At 35.8% G+C, this 12727-nt stretch overlaps 1 non-coding gene across 1 annotated transcript; it reads right to left on the bottom strand.

Annotated features, from left to right (window-relative positions):
• Positions 1-10521: 10521 nt before the first annotated feature.
• On the bottom strand, positions 10522-10594 carry TRNAW-CCA (transfer RNA tryptophan (anticodon CCA)). Its single transcript has one exon. It is a non-coding gene; the product is annotated as a tRNA-Trp (tRNA).
• Between the last annotated feature and the right edge of the window lie 2133 nt (positions 10595-12727).

Raw genomic sequence — 12727 nt, 5'->3', positions numbered from 1 at the left:
CAGTGAAGGTCAAAGGAGCCTGGCATGCTGCAGTCCATGAGACTGCAAAAAGTCAGACCTGACTTAGTGATTGAACAACAATAACAAAGTCACTTTATAATCAAGAATTTAGAAATAAACCTCTCTCAGTATTTCTTAGAGACTGTACATAAGATTCATGGGTTTTATCTCATAATATCCACCCACAGAATCACAATCCTACAATAAACATTTATAAGTATTGTAGAGTTTGAAGTTTATTAGGGAGATATTAGCTTTTTGCATGCTTTTTCTAAAATATAAAGTAGTCACTATCAGTTTCATACTCAGCAATCTCAGATACTTTAAAGTAAAACAAGATTTTGTTGTTGTTATTCAGTCACTAAGTCATGTCCGACTCTGAGACCCTGTGAACTGCAGCACACCGGGTTTCCTTGTTCTTCACTATCTCTCTGAGTTTGCTCAAACTCATGTCCATTGAGTCAGCCATGTCATCCAATCATCTCATTCTCTGTTGCCCCCTTCTACTCTTGCCCTCAATCTTTCCCTGCATCAGAGTCTTTTCTAATAATTTGGCTCTTTGCATCATGTTCTCAAAGTATTGGAGCTTCAACTTCAACATCAGTCCTCCCAATGAATATTCAGGATTGATTTCCTTTAAGATGAATTGGTGTGATCTCCTTTGTTGTCCAAGGGACTCTCGAGGGTCTTCTTCAGCACGACACCTTGAAAGCATCAGTTCTTCAGTGCTCAGCTTCCTTTATGCTCCACCTGTCACACCCATGTGTGACTAGTGGAAAAGCCATAAATTTGACTATATGGACCATTGTTGGCAAAGTGATGTCTCTGCTTTTTAATACACTGTGTAGGTTGATCTTAGTTTTTCTTCCAAGGAGGAAGCGTTTTTTGATTTCATGGCTATAGAGTGTGAGAAAAAACAATCAACAGGAAATTTTAAGGTGATCAGGTGTGTAGGTGAAATGGAAACATTTTGGCCATTTAGTTTTTTGAAGAATGTATAAGCAAAGTAAAATTTTAAAATTTACAGTTCAACAGACTCAAAAAATCTTTGAGGTTTGATTATTATTATACATATTCTTTTTTTCCAGTTGTTTCTATGCTCTTTTTTTTTCTTTTCCTGTTAACAATTAGCAACACTTCTATTTATAGAAAAATTTCCTTTCTACTGCTACTTTTCTCTTTCTTGGATATTTGAAAATGTTGCAGTTAAAACTATCTTAGTTCTATAATCTATAAGTCTCACTTTATTCACCCTCCTGTCTTAATTATATGAACTTTAATATGTATGCATATCTTGTAATGGTAATCTGGGGAAAGAAAGCATTTTATTTTCCCAGCTACAATTTATGCTTTCTTAATATTAAATGGAAATTTTATGATTTAGTAAAGTGATCCAGACACTTCAGCTTGTAAAAATATATTAGAGTACAACTATTCCTATTCTACAACATTTCACATTCTAATAGTATTCTACGTATTTCAGGAATCTCAATCCTTGCAACGAGCACCCATCTGCTATTATATCATGGTTGAATCAGCTATTTCCACTGGAAATCAGAGTGAATTGTCTTATTTTCTTTCTCTCCTAAAGTACAATTTTGTACATCTTTGAACAAAGGTATTGTGAATATATTATCAGAATACCATTCTCTTTTACAGTTTTTCACAAAAAGAACCAAGAGAATCTTGTAGAAAAGAAGATACACATTTTGAGGAATATGAAGTAAGCACAGAAAGTATCTCATTAAAAATTATTGGAAAATATATGTCTAATACATTGCTAGGGTTCGCATATACTGTGTTGCTGAACCATCTCAAAGCTTCATGTGTATTAAAGTATTGCTATATTTATTTTAAAGAATAGAAATTGTGTATCAGAGAATTAAAATATATTTAGAATAGAACTCTCCCAGGTAAACAATAATAACAATTATAGACGAGGTATACTTAGGTTAAATTGTTATTGATGCTGATTAAAAATACTGAGCAATGTTATTTTAAAAAGCAAATATAAAAAGTTGCCATACCAGAATATTTCAAGAAAGGCATTTTTAAGCTACATTTAAAGTAAGCTACATTACAACATGTAGTAATTTAAAATGTACTACGTACATAATTTAGGACATCTCTATGATTTTGAAAAAAAATCGGTGAAAGCAATCTTACTGTGTTATATTTTTCAGTCAATTAATTGCAATACAAATTTGAAAAGTATGCTTGCTAGGGCGGGGAAGGGGGAAAGTGATAAGATATATTCTCTGCCACACTTTGAATTTCGTGTATCCTTAAGATTATTCCATTCATAATAAGACATTTTTGAAAATGCTGGTCAAGAAAATAAAGTTGTATTCACTTCTAAACTTAGAATAACTTTGTATAATATCTCTCTCTCTTTTCTCTAAATCTTACTATAAGAGTCCATACTATTTTTGTCTTCCTTTTGGCTAGATTTTAATGTTTGCAATTGTACTTAGTTGTGATGAGATGTCATTCTGTCTACCTAGAAATAAGATGGTACTTGACTTTGGGAGTTTGTCATTGATTAAATTGTCATAGTCTATTTGAAACCTAAATAGTGCCTTTGGTCATTGTTCTTTTTCTTCTTAGGAAAGTGACCTTTGTGAATAATTGCATGGCCCAGATGTGTCAAAATGAAAAGAAAGCAGCATTCCTAACTATGAACATTTTATAAGCTATTTGTCTCTGCTGTCTTGAGCAGCTTTACAAAAATGAAACATTTCAAACTTGTTTTGCAGATTCAAAGAATTATTCTTAGGTATAAGATAAATTTAGTATATAACTATAGAATTCATTAATATTCTTCATTTTCCCACCAATATAAATGTGTTAATATGATTATATTACACTCCTAAGAAAGATTATAAAACATTTGGGACTTTGGGCTTTAAAAAATATGTAAAGATGGTGGATTCTAAAGTGTAAGGACATTTTAAAATGTATTCATTATATCATTTTTTTGGCACTTCAGGAAATTTTAAGCATCTCTTCATGTAAAAGAATGAGTAATATTTTCTCAAGGTGCTTTTAAAAATATATCATGTTTTACGTGAAGAAATTTATATTAGTGCAGGTATATAAGAACTGTTACAAGTATTATATGTACAAGTACTTATTTGCATATTAGTATTTTTATAAATTTAACTCTTATTGCCTACATTCTGATTTATAAATAACTTTGCAACTTTAATATTGGACAATATTTAAAATCAGACTTCCTGGATGAGCATGATTAAATTATAAAAGATAGCTTCTTATACTGCAGGAAGTTTATACTGGGTTGGCCTAAAAGTGTCACTGTTTTTTTTCCAAAAGATGGCTCTTGTAGCACTTAGTTGTCTTCAATTTCATTCAAAACAATGTTATTAGATTGTATTGTGACTGTTGTCATATAAGCATGTATGTAAAGAAGAACAACAAAACTGGTGAATTTTTGTGTAGCCATTTTATTATTGAAGATAAAAAAGTAATATTTTTGGCATACTATGCTTTATTATTTCAAGGGAAAAGACACAACTAAAACACACAAAAAGATTTGTGCACTTTTTGGAGAAGGTGCTGTGACTGGTCTAATGTGACAAAAGTTGTTTGTGAAGCTTTCTGCCAGAGATTTCTATCTGGACAATGCTCCATGGTCAAGTAGATCAATTGAAGTTTGTAGTGATTAAATATAGAGAGTAAATGAGAACAGTCAATTTTATAACCTGCAGGAGATAGCTGGCATACTCAAAATATCCAAGTCAAACACTGAAAATCATTTGCACCAGTTTGGTTATGTTAATCACTTTGATTGATATTTGGATTCGACATAAGGCAAGAGAAAAAAGAAAAAACCTTTTCACTGTATTTCCGAATATCATTCTCTACTTAAACATAAAGAAAATATTCCATTTTTAAAACAAATTGTGATGAGTGAAGAAAAGTGGACACTGTACAATAATGTGGAACTAAAGAGATCAAGGTGCAAGCGAAATAAATCACACTAACCGCAGCAAAGTCTGATCTTCATCCAAAGAAGGTGATGTTGCATATATGATGGCATTGGAAGGGAATCCTTTAATATGAGATCCTTCCTGAAAACCAAATGATTATTTTAGACAAGTACTGCTCTCAATCAAATGAAAGCAGCATTGAACAAAATTGCCCAGGATTAGACAATAGCAAATACATAAACTGCCATCAAATTTGGCCTTGGAGTACAAAATGAAGCAGGTCAAAGGCTAACAGAGTTTTGCTGAGAGCTCAGTGATCATAGCAAACACACTCTTTCAATGACACAGGTGACAACAGTACACATGGACATCACCAGATGATCAATATTGAAATCAGATTGATTATTTTCTTTGCAGCTGAAGATGGAGAAGCTCTATACAGTCAGCAAAAACAAGACTGGGAGCTGACTATGGCTCAGATCATAAAGTGAGTACTGAAAAATTCAGATTAAAATTGAAGAAAGTAGGGAAAACAACTAGGCCACTCAGGTATGAACTAAATCAAATCCCTTACAACTATACAGTAGAAGTGACAAATAGATTCAAGGGGTTAGGTCTGCTAGACAGAATGCCTGAAGAACAATGGATGGAGGCTTCTAACATTTTACAGGAGGTGGTGATCAAAACCATCCCCAAGAAAAAAAAAATGCAAAAAGGCAAAATGGCAGTCTGACAAGGCCTTGGAAATAACTGAGAAAAGAAGAGGCAAAAGGCAAGGGAGAAAAGGAAAGATATATCCATCTAAATGCAGAGTTCCAAAGAATAGCAAGGAGAGGTAAGAAAGCCTTCCTAAGTGTTCAATGTAAAGAAATAGAGGGAAACAATAGAATGGGAAAGGTTAGAGATCTCTTCAAGAAAATTAGAGATACCAAGGGAATATTTCATGCAAAGATGGGCAAAATAAAGGACAGAAATTGTATGAACCTAACAGAAGCAGAAGATATTAAGAATAAGTGGCAAGAATACACAGAATTCTACAAAAAGAAAAAAAAAAGTCTTAATGACCCAGATAAACAAGATGTTGTGATCACTCACCTAGAACCAGACATTCTGGGGTGTGAAGTCAAGTGGGACTTAGGAAGCATCACTAAAAACAAAGCTAGTGGAGGTGATGTAATTCCAGCTGAGCTATTTCAAATCCTAAAAGATGATGCTGTGAAAGTGTTGCACTCGATATGTCAGCACGTTTGCAAAACTCAGCAGTGGCTACAGGACTGGAAAAGGTCAGTTTTCATTCCAATCTCAAAGAAAGAATATGTCAAAGAATGTTCAAACTACCACACAGTTGCACTCATCTCACAGGCTAGTAAAGTAATGCTCAAAATTCTCCAAGCTATGCTCTATCAGCACATGGACCAAGAACTTCCACAAGTTCAAGAAAGATTTAGAAAAGGCAGAAGATCCGTTGGATCATACAAAATGCAAGAGAATTCGAGAAAAACATCTACTTCTGTTTCATTGACTAAAGCCTTGAGTGTGTGGCTCACAACAAACTGGAAAATTCTTGAAGAAATGGGAATACCAGACCACCTTACCTGCCTCCTGAGAAATCTGTATGCAGGTCAAGAAGCAACAGTTAGAACTGCATATGGAACAATGAACTGGTTCCAAACAGGGAAAGGAGTACATCAAGGCTGTATATTGTCACCCTGCTTATGTAACTTCTATGCAGAATACATCCTGAATAATGCCTTGGTAGATGAAGCACAAGCTGGAATCAAGAATGTTCGAAGAAATATCAGTAATCTCAGATATACAGATAACACTACCCTCATGGCAGAAATCAAAGAGGAATGTAAGGCCTCTTGATGAAAGTGAAATAGGAGAATGAAAAAGCTAGCTTAGAACTCAACATTCAAAAAACTAACTCATGGCATCTGGTACCATCACTTTATAGCAAATAGGTAGAGAAACAATGACAGACTTTTTTCCTTGGGCTCCAAAAACACTGCAGATTGTGACTGCAGTTTCAATATTAAAAGACTCTTTATCCTTGGAAGAAAGTTTTGACCAACCTAGACAGCATATTAAAAAGCAGAGACATTACTTTGCTGACAAAGGTCTGTCTAGTCAAAGCTGTGGTTTTTCCAGTAATAATGTATGTATGTGAGAGTTAGACCATAAAGAAAGCTGAGCCCCAAAGAACTGATGCATTTGAACTGTGGTGTTGGAGAAGACTCTTGAGAGTCTCTTGACTGCAGGGAAATCAAGCCAGTCAATCCTAAAGGAAAACAGTCCTGAATAGTCTTTGGAAGGACTGATGCTGAAGCTGAAGCCTCCAATACTTTGGCTACCTGATGCAAAGAACTGACACCTTGGAAAAGACCCTGATTCTGGGAACGATTTAAGGCAGGAGGAGAATGGGACGACATGATGAGATGGTTAGATGGCATCACTGACTCGATGGTCATGAGTTTGAGCAAGCTCCAGGAATTGATGGTGGGCAGGGAAGCCTGGCTTGCTGTGGTCCATGGGTCACAGAGTTGGACAGACTGAGCGACTGAACTGAACCTAACTGAATCTTCCATCAAGATATCACAAGACATATTCATTTGCTGACCAGGCAAAAACTGTTACAACTTGGCTGGGAAGTTCTGATTTACCTATTGTATTCTTCAGACACTGAACCTTCAGATTTCCATTTATTTTAGTCTTTACCAAGTTTGCATAATGGAAAAAAAAATTCAGTTCCCTGGAAAACTGTAAAATGTATCTTTTTTACTCAAAAAGATGAGAAGTTTTGGGAATACAGTATTTTGAAGTTTCTTGAAAAATGGCAGATGGTAATGAAACAAAATGATGAATACATTGTTCAATTAATTTCTTGGTTAAAATGAAGCTATTTTTACTTAAAAACCAAAGTAACTTTTTGGTCAACCCAGTGTGTAAATAATATGTACATATTCAAAGAATAATATTCATGATGCAAGACATAACATAGTTTAAAATCTAAGGAAGAAATAATTCAACATGGGGCAGACGTAGTATTAATAGATACATTTAAATTAGCTCTAAATGTTGTATCTCATATGGGTATCAGAGAAGGCAATGGCAACCCACTCCAGTACTCTTGCCTGGAAACTCCCATGGACAGAGGAGCCTGGTAGGCTGCAGTCCATGGGGTCGGGAAGAGTCGGACACGACTGAGCAACTTCACTTTCACTTTTCACTCTCATGCATTGGAGAAGGAAATGGCAATCCACTCCAGTGTTCTTGCCTGGAGAATCCCAGGGACGGAAGAGCCTGGTAGGCTGCCATCTATGGGGTCGCACAGAGTCGGACATGACTGAAGCGACTTAGCAGCAGCAGCAGCAGCATATTGGTATAGAGAAGGGAAGAAACAATAAAAAAAGTTAAAGCTGGGTACCAACATACTGAATGATATGGAGGAAAAAATAAATATATTTCATTGTTAAGAAAATAAATCAAATAGTAAGTTAATTTTTAAAAGAATCAAATTTATCAAAAGATTTTAGAAGTTTGGTTTGGGAGGTGTGTGTGTATGTGTGTGTATACATGTGTGTGTGTTCTTTTAGCTCTTGTATGGTAGTAAATAAAATGAAAAATGTATTTTAAAATGCAGTTTGGTGGTGGATAACAGAAGGAATCTGGACACTTTGAACAAGATAGAAAATATTTATAGTTATTTAAGAGAGAATTAAGGGATTAGAGAGAGGGTTATGGGGAAAGAAATATAAAAGATGCATTCAAATGAGACTATGAAGTAAATACTAAGAGCAAACAAAGAAAAAAAGACAAAAATAAGAATACTAACTAAAGATGACATAAATTCCCACCCTTGGACATATCGATAAAGAAAGAGAAAATCTGTAATGATAAAGACATAATAGAAAGAAAACTGATTTTTTTAATCAATTTTAATCGGATGATAATTTCTTTACAATATTGTGGTAGTTATTGATTCATCAACATGAATCACCCACTGGTGCACATGTGTCTCCCCACCCTGAACCCCACTCCCATCTCCCTTCCCTCCCCATCCCTCTCCATCCCTCTGGGTTGTTTTTAATCTGGCAGGACTGAAATAAAAGTCCATTATCTAAATAATGCCAAATTTCAACATGTTAGGTTATGATCCTGCATATAAATGATCAATATTGTACAAGTGGTTTTCAATGTAAATGTAGTAGATGGAGTAATGAGCATTGGTAAATTTATTGACATTAGCAAAATTGAAAGGTAAGAATGAAGGATATAGGACTTAAGAGATAAGTTAAAATCAAGAGAACCAATTGAGGAAAAGGGAGTGCTCCAGAAGAGGATTCAAAGAATTAGAAATATGAAGGGATGCTGATGCTATGGACAAAATAATTTATGCAAATATTTAAAACTTCAATATTAGATAAATCTAAGGTACACAACTATTTTATGCAACTTTACTGCAGCCAGATGATATAAAACAATCACATTCTGTAGATGACTGTGCATATATAATTATAATCTTAAGCAGGGACCACTTAGATCTATAAGCACCCCATGATGGGAACATACATCCCTCCTTTTGCCACCAGGGTATAAAACACATTCTCTTAGCATTTAGCTGTGTGACTACTAGACATCAGGAACTGTGCCAAGTACAAAAATAAGAAGGCAAATTTGGAAATCAAGGCCCCACTCCTCTGCTTGTACTTTTGTAAGAAATTGACAATAAGCAAATAAAACACAAATTACTTTCAGAGGCTGGAAAATGTGTTATGAAGGAATAACAAAAGTCCCAATGGTGGGATAAAAACTGATCTGGTAAAGGTCACTTTAAATGAGGAACTACAGAATGGCCCCCACAAGGTGACATTTTTACTGGAGCACCTCAAAAACCAGCCTTTGAAGAACTATCTTTATAGTTACTAAATGTAAATCATGTAAAGTCCTAGAGAAAGTGAAGAGTTATGTTTAGAAAACCCAAAAGAGACCAGTATGTCTAAATGAGAGTAGTGTGTAGGAAATAAAATAGTTTAGGTTGTGTTTACAGAAGTGAGAAACAGATATAGTACATTCAACTGTATCAGTTCAGTTTGGTTCAGTTCAATCGCTCAGTCGTGTCCGACTCTTTGCGACCCCATGAATCACAGCACGCCAGGCCTTCTTGTCCATCACCAACTGTCAGAGTTTACCCAAACCCATGTCCATTGAGTTAGTGATGCCATCCAACCATCTCATCCTCTGTCGTCCCCTTCTCCTCCTGCCCCCAATCCTTCCCAGCATTAGGGTCTTTTCCAGTGAGTCAACTCTTCGCATGAGGTGACCAAAGTATTGGAGTTTCAGCTTCAACATCAGTCCTTCCAATGAACACCCAGGACTGATCTCCTTTAGGATGGATTGATTGGATCTCCTTGCAGTCCAAGGGACTTTCAAGAGTCTTCTCCAACACCACAGTTCAAAAGCATCAATTCTTCGATGCTCAGCTTTCTTCATCGTCCAACTCTCACATCCATACATGACCACTGGAAAAACCATAGCCTTGACTAGACGGACCTTTGTCGGCAAGGTAATGTCTCTGTTTTTAAATATGCTATCTAGGTTGGTCATAACCTTCCTTCCAAGGAGTAAGCATCTTTTAATTTCATGGCTGCAATCACCATCAGCAGTGATTTTGGAGCCCAAGAAAACAAAGTCTGACACTGTTTCCACTGTTTCCCCATCTATTTCCCATGAAGTGATGGGACCAGATGCCATGATCTTAGTTTTCTGAACGTTGAGCTTTAAGCCAACTTTTTCACTCTCCTCTTTCACCTTCATCAAGAGGCTCTTTAGTTCTTCTTCACTTTCTGCCATAAGGGTGGTGTCATCTACATGTCTGAGGTTATTGACATTTCCCCCGGCAATCTTGCTTCCAGCTTGTGCTTCTTCCAGCCCAGTGTTTCTCATGATGTACTCTGCATAGAAGTTAAATAAGCAGAGTGACAATACACAGCCTTGACAAACTCCTTTTCCTATTTGGAACCAGTCTGTTGTTCCATGTCTAGTTCTAACTGTTGCTTCCTGACCTGCATACAGGTTTCTCAAAAGACAGATCGGATGGTCTGGTATTCCCATCTCTTTATAGCTGTGATTAAATACTACATTTTCATCTGAGGTCAATGGGAGTACACCGACCAGTTTAAATAAAAAAGATGACATTATTTTATTAAAACACCACTCTGGTTAAAACATAGAGAGTTAATTGAACATTATAAGAATGAAAGCAAGAGATTAGTTAAAAGAGGTTTCTAGGAGCTCTCAAGGGGGCTTGGATTAAAATAATGTGAGCAAAAATTCACAATACATCTCTAAGGAGAATGGGTATCAGGGGTCACATCTGGGTGAGAAAAAGGACACAAACTAACTATAGAATTCTGTGGTTTATTAGGGAAAAGGAAAGGGAAAGGGAAGGCGCTCAGTCGTGTCCGACTCTTTGCGACCCCGTGGACTGTAGCCTACTAGGCTCCAACGTCCATGGGATTCTCTAGGCAAGAATACTGGAGTGGTTTGCCATTTCCTTCTCCAGGGGATCTTCCCTGACCCAGGGATCGAACCCAGGTCTCCCGCATTGGAGGCAGACGCTTTAACCTCTGAGCCACCAGGGAAGTCCTGTGGTTTATTAGGTACAATATAAAATACAGGAAAGTGAATCTCAATAATGTGTCTTTATAAATTTAAAAACATTTGACCCACACAATCACCCACATTTATTACATATTTTGTGAGATAGGACTCTGAAGAAGCCCATATTTTGCTTGCTTTATAAATTAAGTAACTGTTCATATTTATTACCAACTTGTGATATTTCATAGCCACCCTGTAAATATAGTCAGCTGCACTCAACCAAATGAGGCACTTTTACTCTCATGAGATCTTTTTTCTGAACAGAGACGGCCTGCAAACTAGTTTTATGACCATGCTAACAACAAATATTTTGGGGGATGGTCTCCCAATCTGTCCTTGTGTTATTTTCCCAAGTTTTAAAATTTCCCTGGTTGAAGAATAAAGAGATGGATGGATGCGAGCTGTGGATTTAACCCTTCGTTATCTTGAGGGTACAAGAGTTATTTTCACTGATGTGTGTGTAGAAATGCATGCCTACTTTATATGGATTTGTGTTTATTGGGAGGACCTAGGAGTAAGAATAGAAATGTGTTAAGGTTATAAATAACTCCTAATACATTTGCATTTCCTTAATCAGAGGAGCTGAGCTTTACTTTTTGAATAATTGTTTTACTTTATTGTTATCACCATATCTATCACCACTCCCTTATCTTTATCGTTTGTGTTCTAGGAGGAAAATTCTTTGAAACAAACATGCAGTTGTCACCACTTAACCACATGTACGAGAAGCATAGTAGGCATACAAAACTACTTTAGTGAATAAATGACTAGAAGACATTGAATTATCTGATGCACATTTCTGATGCATTGTTAAGTGGAAAAGGTAAGTTTGAACTATGTAATGAAAATAAAAAATGAAAGTGCTAGTCACTCAGTTGTGTCTGACTCTTTGCAACCCCATGGACTGTAGCCTACCAGGCTCCTCTGTCCGTGGAATTCTTCAGGCAAGGATACTGGAGTGGGTTGCCATGCCTTTCTCCAGGGGATCTTCCTGATCCAGGGATCAAACCTGGATCTCCTGCATTGCAGGCAGATTCTTTACAGTCTGAGCCACCAGGGAAGTCCCAACTATGTGATATATAACATCAATTTGATTTAAATTATGCATAGAAATACAGCATATCATCAAAGATGCTAATTAAACATAAAATTGCAAAAATCATACTAAACCTAATTATAAGATTCTTACATCACCCTTTATTTTATAATTTGTATTTCTCCTCCTTATCTGGATGTGTTCAACACTCTAGCTCTGTGTTCAACACTTCAACTCCTTCCTGATGGGGGGGAAAAATCTTTATATAATCCAAACTGTGAATGATTCCGAAGATTTTAGAGACTCACACCAAAAACTGATAATTTTGATTGAAAAGGAAAAGCAGCCAAGTAATAAAATTTTCTTGAGTTATCAGAGAAAGCTAGCTAAAGGTCACTCAGTCTAATTCAACTATCATCTATATAATCTAATTATGCTCATTTCTAAAGTAATATTCTATTTGCACTGCATTGGTATGCAGATTACAAAGTGTTATTATAGGATTAAAAATGGAATACTGGTTAGCACTTTGTATGAAAAAGACCTGTAAATACTCTTTAGCTTCACTTTTATGCGGCTAGGATTTAGTGCACACTAAAAGGCTTAGCCAGTAGAGTTCCAGATAGTGAAGTCAGCTAACTGAGCAGGGATGCTAAATAAAGCCACTCAAATGCAATTTCAGGCTCATCTCTTCATTTATTACATTTTCTTTCAACCATCAGAAATATGAAGTTAATAAAGCTCATGTTCCATCCCTCTAACAATTAAAGCAGCTTTTGTTTTAATCAATTAGAATAAAAATTATTTTATGGGAATCAAATTACTGAGATATTTTTTGAGATTTGGTGCATATACTTTCATACTACATTTATACATGTAGCTAGGAGTTAAATGTTTTTCTTTAAGGAATTGTGTAAAACATAGTTTGCGGACTCTGGCAGGTTTAATATTTGTTTCTATAGTTAGTACTATTGTGGTTTAGCAGCTACATTAGCAGTGACACTTTAAAATGATTTCCAAGTAATTCATTACTTCCCTTTCTTATGCATTAAATTTAATATAGCTTGCAGGTTCTAAT

This window comes from Giraffa tippelskirchi, chromosome 12 (assembly GCF_054371585.1).
Source record: "Giraffa tippelskirchi isolate mGirTip1 chromosome 12, T2T-mGirTip1v1.2.pri, whole genome shotgun sequence".
NCBI lineage: Eukaryota > Metazoa > Chordata > Mammalia > Artiodactyla > Giraffidae > Giraffa > Giraffa tippelskirchi.
Note: the sequence above shows the minus strand (reverse complement) of the source record. Positions and strands in the feature narration are given on the sequence as shown.